This window comes from Penaeus vannamei, chromosome 17, assembly GCF_042767895.1.
Source record: "Penaeus vannamei isolate JL-2024 chromosome 17, ASM4276789v1, whole genome shotgun sequence".
Taxonomy (NCBI): domain Eukaryota; kingdom Metazoa; phylum Arthropoda; class Malacostraca; order Decapoda; family Penaeidae; genus Penaeus; species Penaeus vannamei.
The window spans coordinates 32,854,988-32,867,144 of NC_091565.1; the positions used below are offsets into that span (position 1 = coordinate 32,854,988).

Sequence of the window (12,157 nt, forward strand, 5' to 3'; positions counted from 1 at the left end):
AATATATCATATTGCGTTTTCTTATCTTTTAAGGTTATATTAATTTTATTTTGAGGAAAAAGTAAGAGAAGACAAGAGAGGAGAGAGGGAGGAGGAGGGAGATGAAGGGAGAGAAAGAGACAAAAGAAAAAGAGACTGATAGATAAACAGAGAGGGAAGGAGGGAGGGAGGGGGTAGATAGAGATAGAGATAGATAGATGAGAGAAAGAGAGAGAGAGAGAGAGTAAAAGACAGAGTAAAATATAGATAGAGATAGATAGATAGATAGAGATAACGAGAGAGAAACAAAGATAGCAATAAAGAGGAAGTAGTAAAAAACGAACAAATTACGACCGCCAAAAATATTTTCCTTGCGGAGTTTTGTCAATATTTTCCTGCCCCGCGCCTTGGCCAAGTATTAGAACCCAGAGTGAGAGAAACCAGTTTGAAAGCGATAGAAAAGAAAATGAGAAAGAAATTGGAAGACATTACCAGAATTATCCCTTCCTCCTTCCTCCCTCTTTAAAAAATGGTATTTATGCACGTATTCATTCTTTTTTTTTGCATTTCTACTGGTCTCGAATTTTCAGAAAGAAAGAAAAAATAGTGTTCTTCCCTGAACAAATATTACGTCTCTCTTTTGTCCTTCTATCGGATTCTTCCTCCTGCTTTACGTTTCTCCCCCTCGCCCACATCGCATTTCACCTGTTCCTTCCTTTCCGCTGGTCTCATCTCTGTCATTTTAACCGCTCCACCAACAATGGGCTTCGGGTATGCTGAATTCATAAAAATAACTTAGTCCCCCCTTAAAACTCGGAAAGCTGGCGAACGGACCCGTTTTCTTTTATGCTATTTCCTTCGAGTCATTTATTGCTCTTCCAGCTTTCCCTTCTCCTTACAGATAATTAATTTTACGACTACATTTTCTTATTATCGGGGGCGTTTTCATTTCAGGTGAAAGCAGATTACTAATCCAAGAAACAATCAGTACTGTCGCATTTTATTTTTATAACTTTCTTCTTTCCGTTTTCTATATCATCCTTGCTCGTATGGCTCTTGTCATTCTTTTTCATTAGACTTTACTGTTATCGTCCTTACGTCTTTCCTGGACAGTATTTTTTTGTTGTTGTTCCTTTTGCTTTACTCTTTACATTCCAGTATTTTGTTTTTTCTTTCTCTTCTTTTCTTTTCCCTTCCTCACCTTCTACTTCAGTTTCCCCCAATCGCCATCCCGTTATCTTCTCCCTCTCTCTTCTCCCTCAATATCCCCCTTCCTCTCTCTTCCTTCCCTTCTCCCTCTCCCTTCCAACCAAGGTACAACTAGCCAGGTAGTTTCAATTCCACTTCATCTGTTGAATCCAAAAACGAAACTAAAGGCCGTGTCACACTTGGACTATTTCCGCATGACTTTTCCGCTGGCACCACGCAATTCGTAGTCACTTTGGCGCGCTCAGTCACACTAGCGACGAGAATCACGGAAAATGTCCGACGAAAAATATTAAACACAGCAAGATGGCTCGAACTCCCGCACAGGCTCTGGCGATGATGGACGTTATTCTGGCTGCGAGGCGAGTTAATGCGAAACAACGAATGTATAATGCTAAATTAGAGCGTATTCTCGCGGCTCTCGTCTAGTCAGCTGACAGCGGACGTTGACACAAATGTAGACAAACAGGCGAGCAGCTAGTTACCAATTTGTATCTCTTTTTATTAAATACAAGAAAGAATTTTGCCATTTTTTAAATATTCTTTACAACTTACTCTTTTTGAAACGTTTTATATTACATAGATTTTTTTTTTTTTTGCATTACTATAACGAATATCTATTATAGCTTATGATCTGAACCAAAAAGATCATGGTAAATTTGCCAGCGGAAACGATAATTATCGTTTGACTGGATATTATCGCATTCGGCCAATTTGCCAGCAGTAGCAAAAAAAAAAAAAAAACAAAAAAAAAAGTGCTAGTGTGACACCCCCTGTTAATGGCAAGGAACTCTTCGTTATTATAAATAAAAGAGGGAGAATATGGTTTTACTTCTGGTAATTACAACGATATCCAGTAACTTATACAAATAATTATGTATCTAGCTATATCTGATATCTCATTGGCTACATGATGATGTCATAAGCACCGCCCCTTTATCTGACCCAGTTAATCTGTTCAATATTTAATGGTGTTTTATCAGTATATTTTCTCTGAAAATGGTTCAGCAATATCATTGGTAGAAAAATAAAGAAAAACGACCCTTCCCGCCCACAAAAGCAAAAATATATAATATTTCCAATGATAAAAGGCAAAGAGGTGGGGCTTAGGTCGGAAGTTGCCAGCTAGGATTTTCGTCAAGACGGAGTAACCTGCTTCAAACTACTTTGTTTCCTCACTCTCCCCCCCCTTCCTGCTATTCCTTCTACTCTCCCTCCCCTTCCCACCCTCCCTACTCTTCCTTCTCCACTCCCTCCCCTTCCCCTTCCCCTCCCACCCTCCCTACTCTTCCTTCTCCACTCCCTCCCCTTCCCTTTCCCCTCCCCCCTTCCTACTCTTCCTTCTCCTCCCCTTCGCACTCTCCCTCCCCTTACCCTCCCTTTCCCCTTCCACCACCCCCTTCTCCTTCCCCTCTCCCTTCGCGTATTCCCATAAAAAACGCAGCAAATAACTTTTATTTGAATATTTCACATGCTACAACGAGAACCTAAAAGCACACCATCCCACACCAACCCACGCACGTCTGTAAATAACAAAAGGCCTCTTGAACACCTTATATATACAGATATATATACATATATCTTCCTTCTTAAACACAAGGCTAAGAAAATGAATACGTATATCTCAATTTATATATATACAAATATATATATATATATACACACACACACACACACACACACACACACACACACACACACACACACACACACACACGCACACACACACACACACACACACACACACATACATACATACACACACGCACACACACACACACACACACACACACATATATATATATATATATATATATATATATATATATATATATATATATATCTTCGTTCTTAAACAGAAGGCTGAGAAAATGCATACGTATAACTCAACAGATGCAAATGAAAGACAGGCACGGAGGAAAACAAGGAATGGAGGAAAGAAGCTAAGTCTGCAGACATGGGAAGAATTAGGAATCAACGCCACGGGATGTGAGGAATATGCGGCTCCTGATGACGAAAAGGGAGTTAGAAGTTGTTTAAGGAATGCTATAGGTGGTGCGAATAGTGTCTGTAAGTATGTGTGATCGTCTCCGTCTCTGTTCTCTGTCTGTCTGCTTATGTCTAAATATGTCTGTCTAATCATGTGTGTCTGTCTGCCTGCCTGCTTATGTCTCTATGTGTCTGTCTAATTATGTGTGTCTGTCTGCCTGTCTGCTTATGTCTCTATGTGTCTGTCTAATTATGTGTGTCTGTCTGCCTGTCTGCTTATGTCTCTATGTGTCTGTCTGCTTATGTATCTACGTGTCTGTCTGTCTGCTTAAGTCTCTATGTCTCTGCTTGTCTGCTTATGGCTCTATGTGTCTGTCTGCCAGTCTGCTTATGTCTCCATGCGTCTGTCTGTCTGCTTATGGCTCTATGTGTCTGTCTGCCAGTCTGCTTATGTCTCTATGTGTCTGTCTGCTTATGTATCTATGTGTCTGTCTGTCTGCTTATGTCTCTATGTGTCTGTCTGCCAGTCTGCTTATGTCTCTATGTCTCTGCCTGTCTGCTTATGGCTCTATGTGTCTGTCTGCCAGTCTGCTTGTCTCCATGTGTCTGTCTGCTTATGTATCTATGTATCTGTCTCTCTGCGTATGTATCTATGTATCTGTCTGTCTGCTTATGTCTCTATGTCTCTGCCTGTCTGCTTAATTCTCTCTATGTGTCTATATGCTTATGTGTGTCTGTCTGCTCATGTCTGTCTGTCTGCTCATGTCTGTCGGTCTGTTTATGTCTCAGTGTCTCTGACTGACGAATTGTCTTTCTCTGTTTGTCTGACTGTCTGTCTATCTTACTGTGCATGAATAAGAGCGTGTATGTCATTCATTCCTACATATTCACACCATCTTCATCCTACACTTTTGCAATCCATACCAGTCACAATAATCGGCAATTATCAGAAGATAAAAGCATTACCATCATCACTGCCGTTCACAAACCGCCGATCCCGCTAACAACCATTATGGAATGCCGCTAACAACCATTATGGAATCCCGCCAACAACCATTCTGGAATTTCACTAACAACGATTATGGAATCCCGCTATCAACCATTATGGGATTCCGACGAGCGAGTTACCTTCCCATTCGCCCCCCCCCCCTCCCCCATTAGCCATCACCAACCTACGAAAGGGAAAACGAATATTAATCATTACAGAATTGACATCTTTCATCGGCGACTGATTTCGATCATTCTCGTTCCATTATTCAATATTCATTATGCATTACATAACAGAGCGTGGGGGATGGGAAATGTTATGATTTTCTACCCCGCAGTTAGGAAAAAAAAAAAAAAAAAACTTTTGGTGGTCATTCTGAACTACTGGACCGTAACATTTCATTTTAGTGTGATGCTTGTGTGCCTGTGGCTCTGTGTGCGTGAATGTGTGCGTGCATGTTGTTCGTGTAAAATGTGTAGGTTTACAGGAAATTTTGTATGTGATGTATGTGTCTCTTTGTGAGTTGAGATTCAGTGTCTTACGTATCTCCTGATTCTATACATTTCTTTTTGTCTCAGTCATAGTCTGTCAGTCTTTATGTATGTCTGGCTTTATCTCTGCCTCAGTCTCAGGTTTTATCTCAGTCTCAAGTGCGTTTTCCTCACTCACTCTCTCCCTCTCTCTCTTCTTCTCTTTCTCCCTCTAATCTTTTTCTCCCTCTTCTCTCCTTCTCCCTCTCCTCTTTCTCCTTTTCCCTCTCTCTCTTCTTCTCTACCTCTCTTTCTATCCATCTATCAACGAAGACGCCCCAAAACACACGATAAACAGACCCAAACGACCCAATAACACGTTCTGTCGCAAGCACCAGTTCGCTGCCCGACCGCCCATCCCACGCCTGACCACCTCCTCCGCCAACCAACCCGAGGTATTTCACCGGGAAAGGCTAGATCAGTAGCAACTCGAGGAGGTGTCATGGCGCCTGATTCCGTGTTTTTGGAGGGAGAGAAAAAAAAAATATGGTGTTTATTTTGATGACGTCACAAAAGTTACGGATGCTTTGTGAATCTGGTCGATCATTTTGGTCTCTTCAATTTTCAAAAAAGATGGAAAATGATGATTTTAATGGTTATATCTTCGTTGGACGTTCATCAGAACAGACGCCATGACACCTCTCCGAGTTGCTACTGATCTAGCCTTTTCCGTATTTCACCATCCGACCCTCTCCTTTTTTTCTTGAATCTAATGAGCTGCTATTAATATTGGCTTTCTTCTTTTTTATTAATTAGTGAAATTAAAACGTGGCGGAAAATACATGTCTTTTAATAGGGAGGATAATGTAAGCTATTGATAATAATAAGAGTGCTGAGTGGGTATATGCGTGATTAAGTGTGAATATGTGTGTTTAGTGATGTCTGTGGCCATTCTGTGTTCCATATTCGCGTAAATGTGTCTCACAACGCCCGTACTGAGGTCTAAGCTTATGTGTGTGTATGTATGCGCATATGTATGTGTGTACAGTACGTCAGTATGCTTCCACGAGGGGGAAAGAATTCACGGTTTCGGATGCCAACCCACACACCCGTCAACTCACTGCTCCTTCACCCCCCCCCCTCCCTCTCACGCTTACCGTTCTCCTCCCTTCCCCTTCTCTCTCACTTCCTCCTTCCCTTTCCCCTTCTCCTCCCTCACTCCTTTACCCTTCCCCTTTTCCCTCCTCCCTCACTCCTTCACCCTTCCCCTTTCTCCCTCACCCCCTCCCCTTTCCTCCTCTCACCCCCTCCCATTCCCCTTTTCCCTCACTCCCCTCCCCCTTTTCCCTCCTCACTCACTCCACCCTTCCCTTTCCTCCCTCCCCTTCTCCTTCTCCCTCACCTCCTCTCATCCCCTCCCCTTTTCCTCCTCCCTCACTCCTTCACCCTTCCCCTTTCCTCCCTCACCCCACCCTCCCTTCCCCTTCTCCCTCACCTCCTTTCCCCTTCTCCCTTACCTCCTCTTAACCCCCTCCCTTTCCCCTTCTCCCACACACACCTCCTTCCGCCTTCTCCCTCACCCCAACCTCCTTCCCTTCTCCCACACCCCACCCTCCCTTCCCCTTCTCCCTCACTCCCCCTCACCTTTCCCCTTCTCCCTCACTCCCCCTCACCTTTCCCCTTCTCCCACACACCCTTCCTCCCCCTTCTCCCTCACCCCACCCTTCCCTTCCCCTTCCCCTCTCCCGCCCACCCTTCCTCCGCCCTTCTCCCTCACCCCACCCTCCCCCCTTCTCCCTCACCCCACCCTCCCCTACCCCTTCCCCCCTCCCGCCCCCCCCGCCCGCACACACGTATGGGAGGTGTGTTGCCGAGCTGCACAATCTATATGCAAAACACGGGGGCAATGCAGCAGGAAGGGTTGCAACGTGTAATACAAGTCAAGCTCAGATGCACGAATCTTCAACACTATATTATCTCTTTCCCTTCTCCACTTCTCTTCTCCCCTCTCTTAACCCCCTTTTCATCTTTCTTCTCTTGTTTCTTTCGTTTCATGTTATTCTGTTTTCATTCTTTCTCTCTCTTTAGCTCTCTCTACCTGTCTCTCTCTCTCTCTCTCTCTCTCTCTCTCTCTCTCTCTCTCCTCTTCTCTCCCTATCTCTTTCTCCTCTTCTCTTCTCTCTCTCTCTCCTCTTTCTCTTCTCTCTCTCTTTCTCCTCTTTCTCTTCTCTCTCTCTTCTCTCTCTCTCTCTCTCCTCTTCTCTCTCTCTCTCTCTCCTCTTCTCTCTCTCTCCTCTTCTCTCTCTCTCTCTCCTCTTCTCTCTCTCTCTCTCTCCCCTCCCCTCTCTCTCTCTCCTCTTCTCTCTCTCTCTCTCTTCTTCTCTCTCTCTCCTCTCTTCTCTCTCTCTCTCTCTCTCCTCCCTCTCTCTCTCCTCCTCTCTCTCTCTCCCCTCTTCTCTCTCTCTCTCCCCTCTTCTCTCTCTCTCTCTCCCCTCTTCTTTCTTTCTCTCTCCTCTCTCTCTCTCTCTCTCTCCCCTCTCCTCTTTCTTTCTCTCCTTCTCTCCTCTCTCTTTCTCTCCTCTCCTCTCTCCTTCTATCCCCTCTCCTCTCTCCTTCTATCCCCTCTCCTCTCTCTCTCTATCCCCTCTCCTCTCTCTCTCTCTCTCTCTCTCTCTCTCTCTCTCTCTCTCTCTCTCTCTCTCTCTCTCTCTCTCTCTCTCTCTCTCTCTCTCTCTCTCTCTCTCTCTCTTGTCTCTCTCTCTCTCTCTGACAGACAGATATATAGACAACTAGATAGATAAATATAGCTATAGATTTGGATACACATCCATATTTCGCTAGATAGATCATAAACACACACACACACAGAAATAAATAAATAAATAAAATAAAAGAATAAATAAAATAATAATAATAATAATAAATAAATAAATACAATATAGATATCAATAAATAAATATTGATAATAAATAAATGAACAGATACAAAATAAATCGTAATAATAAATAAATAATAAATACAAAATAAATATTAATAATAAATAATACAAAATAAATATTATTAGATAAATAAGCAAATATAAAATAAACATTCATAATAAATATATCCAAAATAAATATTCATAATAAATTAATACAAAATAAATAGACAAAAAATAAATAAACACAAAACAAATATAAATAATAAATAAATAAATAAATAAATACAAAATAAATATAAATAATAAATAAATAAATAAATAAATAAATACAAAATAAATATTAATAACGTATAAATAAATAAATACAAAGTAAATGTTAATAATAAATCAATAAAAATAAATACAAAATGAATACTAATAATAGATAAATAAATAAAAATAAATACAAAATGAATATTAATAATAGATAAATAAATACAAAATAAATACAAAATGAATATTAATAACAAACAAATAAATCAAAATAAATACAAAATGAATATTAACAATAGACAAATAAATCAAAATAAATACAAAATGAATATTAATAATAGATAAATAAATAAAAAATAAATACAAAATCAATATCAATAATAGATAAATAAATAAAAAAATAAATAAAAATTGACCCGATCCCTTCCGAGCGACTGGACGCCATGATGACACTGCAGATAATCCGACGAAGCAACACAATTGGCCGAGATTTTATATCGCGTTTTAATGAGTTAATTAACGAATTCTAATGAGAAGTGTATCATACCGGTTGCTGGAGAGGGTTGGTTGCGATGGCGAACTCTCTCTCTTTTCTTTCTCTCTTTCTTTATTCTTTCTTTCTTTCTTTCTCTCTCTCTTTTTTGTTTCTTTCTTTCTGTGTTTCTGTCTTTCTTTCTTTCTTTCTTTCTCTCTCTCTCTCGCTCTCTAATTCTCTCTCTCTTTCTTTCTCTCTCTCTCTCTCTCTTTCTTTCTTTCTCTCTCTCGCTCTCTCTCTCTTTCAGTCTTTCTCTCTCTCTATCTCTCTCTCTCTTTCTTTCTTTCTCTCTCTCTCTTTCTTTCTTTCTCTCTCTCTCTTTCTTTCTTTCTCTCTCTTTCTTTCTTTCTCTCTCTCTCTCTTTCCTTCTTTCTCTCTCTCTCTTTCTTTCTCCCCTTCTCTCTCTCTTTCTTTCTTTCTTTCTCTCTATATATATTGCTCTCTCATTCACTCTCTCTCTCTATCGCTCTCTCTCTCTCTCTCTCTCTCTCTCTCTATCGCTCTCTCTCTATCGCTCTCTCTCTATCGCTCTCTCTCTATCGCTCTCTCTCTCTCTCTCTCTCTCTCTCTCTCTCTCTCTATCAATCTATCTATCTCTATCTCTATCTCTATCGCTCTCTATCTCTATCGCTCTCTATCTCTCTATCTCTCTATCTCTCTATATCTCTATCTCTATCTCTATCTCTATCTCTATCTCTATCTCTCTCTCTCTCTCTCTCTCTCTCTCTCTCTCTCTCTCTCTATCTATCTATCTATCTTCCGTAATAATAACAATAATAATAATGATAATAATAATAGTAATACTAATGATGCTGCTGCTGATGATAATGAATATGATAATAACAATGTCAGTATTAATGATCATAATAAAAGTAATGGCAATAAATAACTATAATAATGATATTATTATTATCATTATTATTATTATAAATAACAAGCACAATCATAAAAGTAATAATAGTAACAATGGCAACATGCATAATACTAACAATATTGCTAACAGAAATAATAATAAAAATAACATTAATAACAGCAATAAAAACATTAATGACATACAGAGAAGTATTTAAAATGAATCCAGAAGTCACACAAAAAACAAAATTAAAAAGTGCGAAACCCAGAAAATCATAAAATAAAAAGCAAGAAAAAAAGAACAAACACGAAAAAGAAAGAAAGAAAGAAACGAAAAGAAAAGGAAAGAAAAGAAAGCACAGAAATAACAAAACACTCAAAAATAGAAAACATCCCGCGACGGCAACACCGGCTGTCACGTCTGAGTTGCCAGTGCGGAATTTTGGTACAACATATTACCCGGAGTTTTCCCCGGTCAAGCGTCAAACCTCAACCACACGCTTCAGCAACAGGACGACTTCAAGAGAACCTTTCCAAGCTCTAATCTACACGAAAGAAACACCCCGATCATTACTTACCAAATAGGAAAACCGGTTCTTTCGTCTTATGAAACACAGCACGAGGAGGCCCGTCAGAATCAGCTGAAATGAGGAGAGATATATATCACTTTTTGATTTATATACACCGCTACACGAACACCAAGTCTCTCTGCATTAAACCACAGTTTTGATATATAAGGTTGAAGAAATTCTTTTTATATGTTTGTTATTAGTTTTCTTTTTGTTGGTGGTATTTCTTTCATTTTCTTGTTGTTTCCTGGAATACGTCTTAAGTTAGACAACATAATAGATAAAAGAGGGGAGGGATGGAGGGAGGGAGGGAGGGGGGGAGGGAGGAAGGAAGGAAGGAAGGAAGGAAGGGAGGGAGGGAGGGAGGGAGGGAGAGAGAGAGGGGGGGAGAGGGAGAGAGGGAGAGGGAGAGGGAAAGGGAAAGGGAAAGGGAAAGGGAGAGGGAGAGGGAGAGAGAGAGAGAGAGAGAAAGAGAGACACAGACAGACAGAGAGAGAGAGAAAGCGAAAGAGAAAGAAAGGAAGAGAGACAGAGAGAGACACAAAGAGAGTACGATTGAGAGGCAGAGCCACAGACACTGACAAGACCATCTCACACATTCTCAAACCACGAAATCATCTCAATCTACCCCCCCCCACCCCCCACCCCCCATTCCTTAACCTATCTCACCCCAAAAACAGAAAATCGAACCAAAGTGACATTAACAACAACATTCGCTCTTCCCCATTCCACTTAGAACTCTATATCCATTCTCTGTCTGTTGACAATTGCACACACTGTACACATTAGCTATACTGCTGGTGTCGGCACAACGCATAAACATATACTCTCATAATTGGCCATAAACTGATAGTGGAACTCTCTCTCTCTCTCTTGCTTTGGTAAACGTGTATTCGCGTGTAAGTGGATAATATTATGCCGTTTTGTTTCTCTTGCTGTCAAATTAGATTCTTGTCTGTCTGTCTGTGTGTGTAGGTCTGTTTCTGTTTCTGTCTCTGTTTCTCTCTCTCTCTCTCTCATTCAGTCACTCACCCTCTCTCTGTCTTTCTCTCTCACTCTCTCTTTCTCTCGGTCCCTCCCACTGTATTCTTTGTTTCTCTCTCTCTCTCTCTCGTGTTACCACTGTATAAGTTCCAAAAAAAAAGAAAGATTTTGTTTTTATCTTGGCCCATTTTCCCTTCTCATACCATTATTCCCTTCCTCCCCCCCCTCTTTTTTCTCTACATCAGCAAACACTTACAAGAACCAGACACGAACACACACAAGGATAACAAGGTCTCGAACTCAATTTGTAAACGCTACCACATACCACCCCACAACTCGACGGCAATTGCACCCTCGCCTGGTATGCTGCTGGTACCTCATACCACACGCCTCATCAATGTACTTTTGGGGAGACATGTTCTATATTCTAAAACGTGTTAGGCTTGTGGGTGATATGTTTTATATTCTTAAACGTGTTTAGGTTATGGGAGACATGTATTCTTAAACGTGTTTAGGTTATGGGAGACATGTATTCTTAAACGTGTTTAGGTTATGGGAGACATGTATTCTTAAACGTGTTTAGGTTATGGGAGACATGTATTCTTAAACGTGTTTAGGTTATGGGAGACATGTATTCTTAAACGTGTTTAGGTTATGGGAGACATGTATTCTTAAACGTGTTTAGGTTATGGGAGACATGTATTCTTAAACGTGTTAGGTTTGTGGGTGACATATTCTATATTTTTAAACGTGTTTAGTTTGTGGGAGACATGTTCTATATTCTGAAACATGTTTAGGTTATGGGAGACATGTATTCTTAAACGTGTTTAGGTTGTGGAAGACATGTTGTATTCCTAAACGTGTTAGGTTTGTGGGAGACATGTTCTATATTCTAAAACGTGTTAGGTATGCGGGTGACATCTCCTGTATCCTCAAACGTGTTTAGGTTGTGGGAGACAAGTTCTATATTCTTAAACGTGTTAGGCTTGTGGATGATATGTTCAATATTCTTAAACGTGTTAGGCTTGTGGATGATATGTTCAATATTCTTAAACGTGTTAGGCTTGTGGGAGACACGTTCTATATCCTCAAACATGTTTAGCTTGTATTTGTTCACATGTATGTCATTAAAGTCGATATCTCCAGAACGTAACATTTATTTTCCTTCCTTATCGCTGTGTCAAATTACTCGCAGAGACGACTCGTAGAATTACCTCCAGCTGATTCTCATCTTTCCGAGAACAACAACGCTCTTCATAACAACAACCTAATCGCCAGCAATAGTATGCAACATTGCAAGCGTCGCCAGGTAATTATGCCTCCCAAAGCATGAAGGCCTTGGCACGTGATGGCAACTATGTGCCAAATGTCACGCAAAGTTGCAAGGTCAGTTACTGTGCTCGGTCGGAGGCC

At 40.6% G+C, this 12,157-nt stretch overlaps 1 protein-coding gene across 1 annotated transcript in view; it reads right to left on the reverse strand.

The window, feature by feature from the left end:
• The window catches only part of LOC113802656 (polycystin-1-like protein 3), a 56,818-nt gene extending 46,991 nt beyond the window's left edge, over positions 1–9,827 (reverse strand). Inside the window, exon 1 of the mRNA XM_070132267.1 lies at positions 9,770–9,827. The gene's annotated coding sequence lies outside the window, so the exon portion shown is untranslated. The remainder of the gene's footprint in view (positions 1–9,769) is intronic.
• Positions 9,828–12,157: the final 2,330 nt, after the last annotated feature.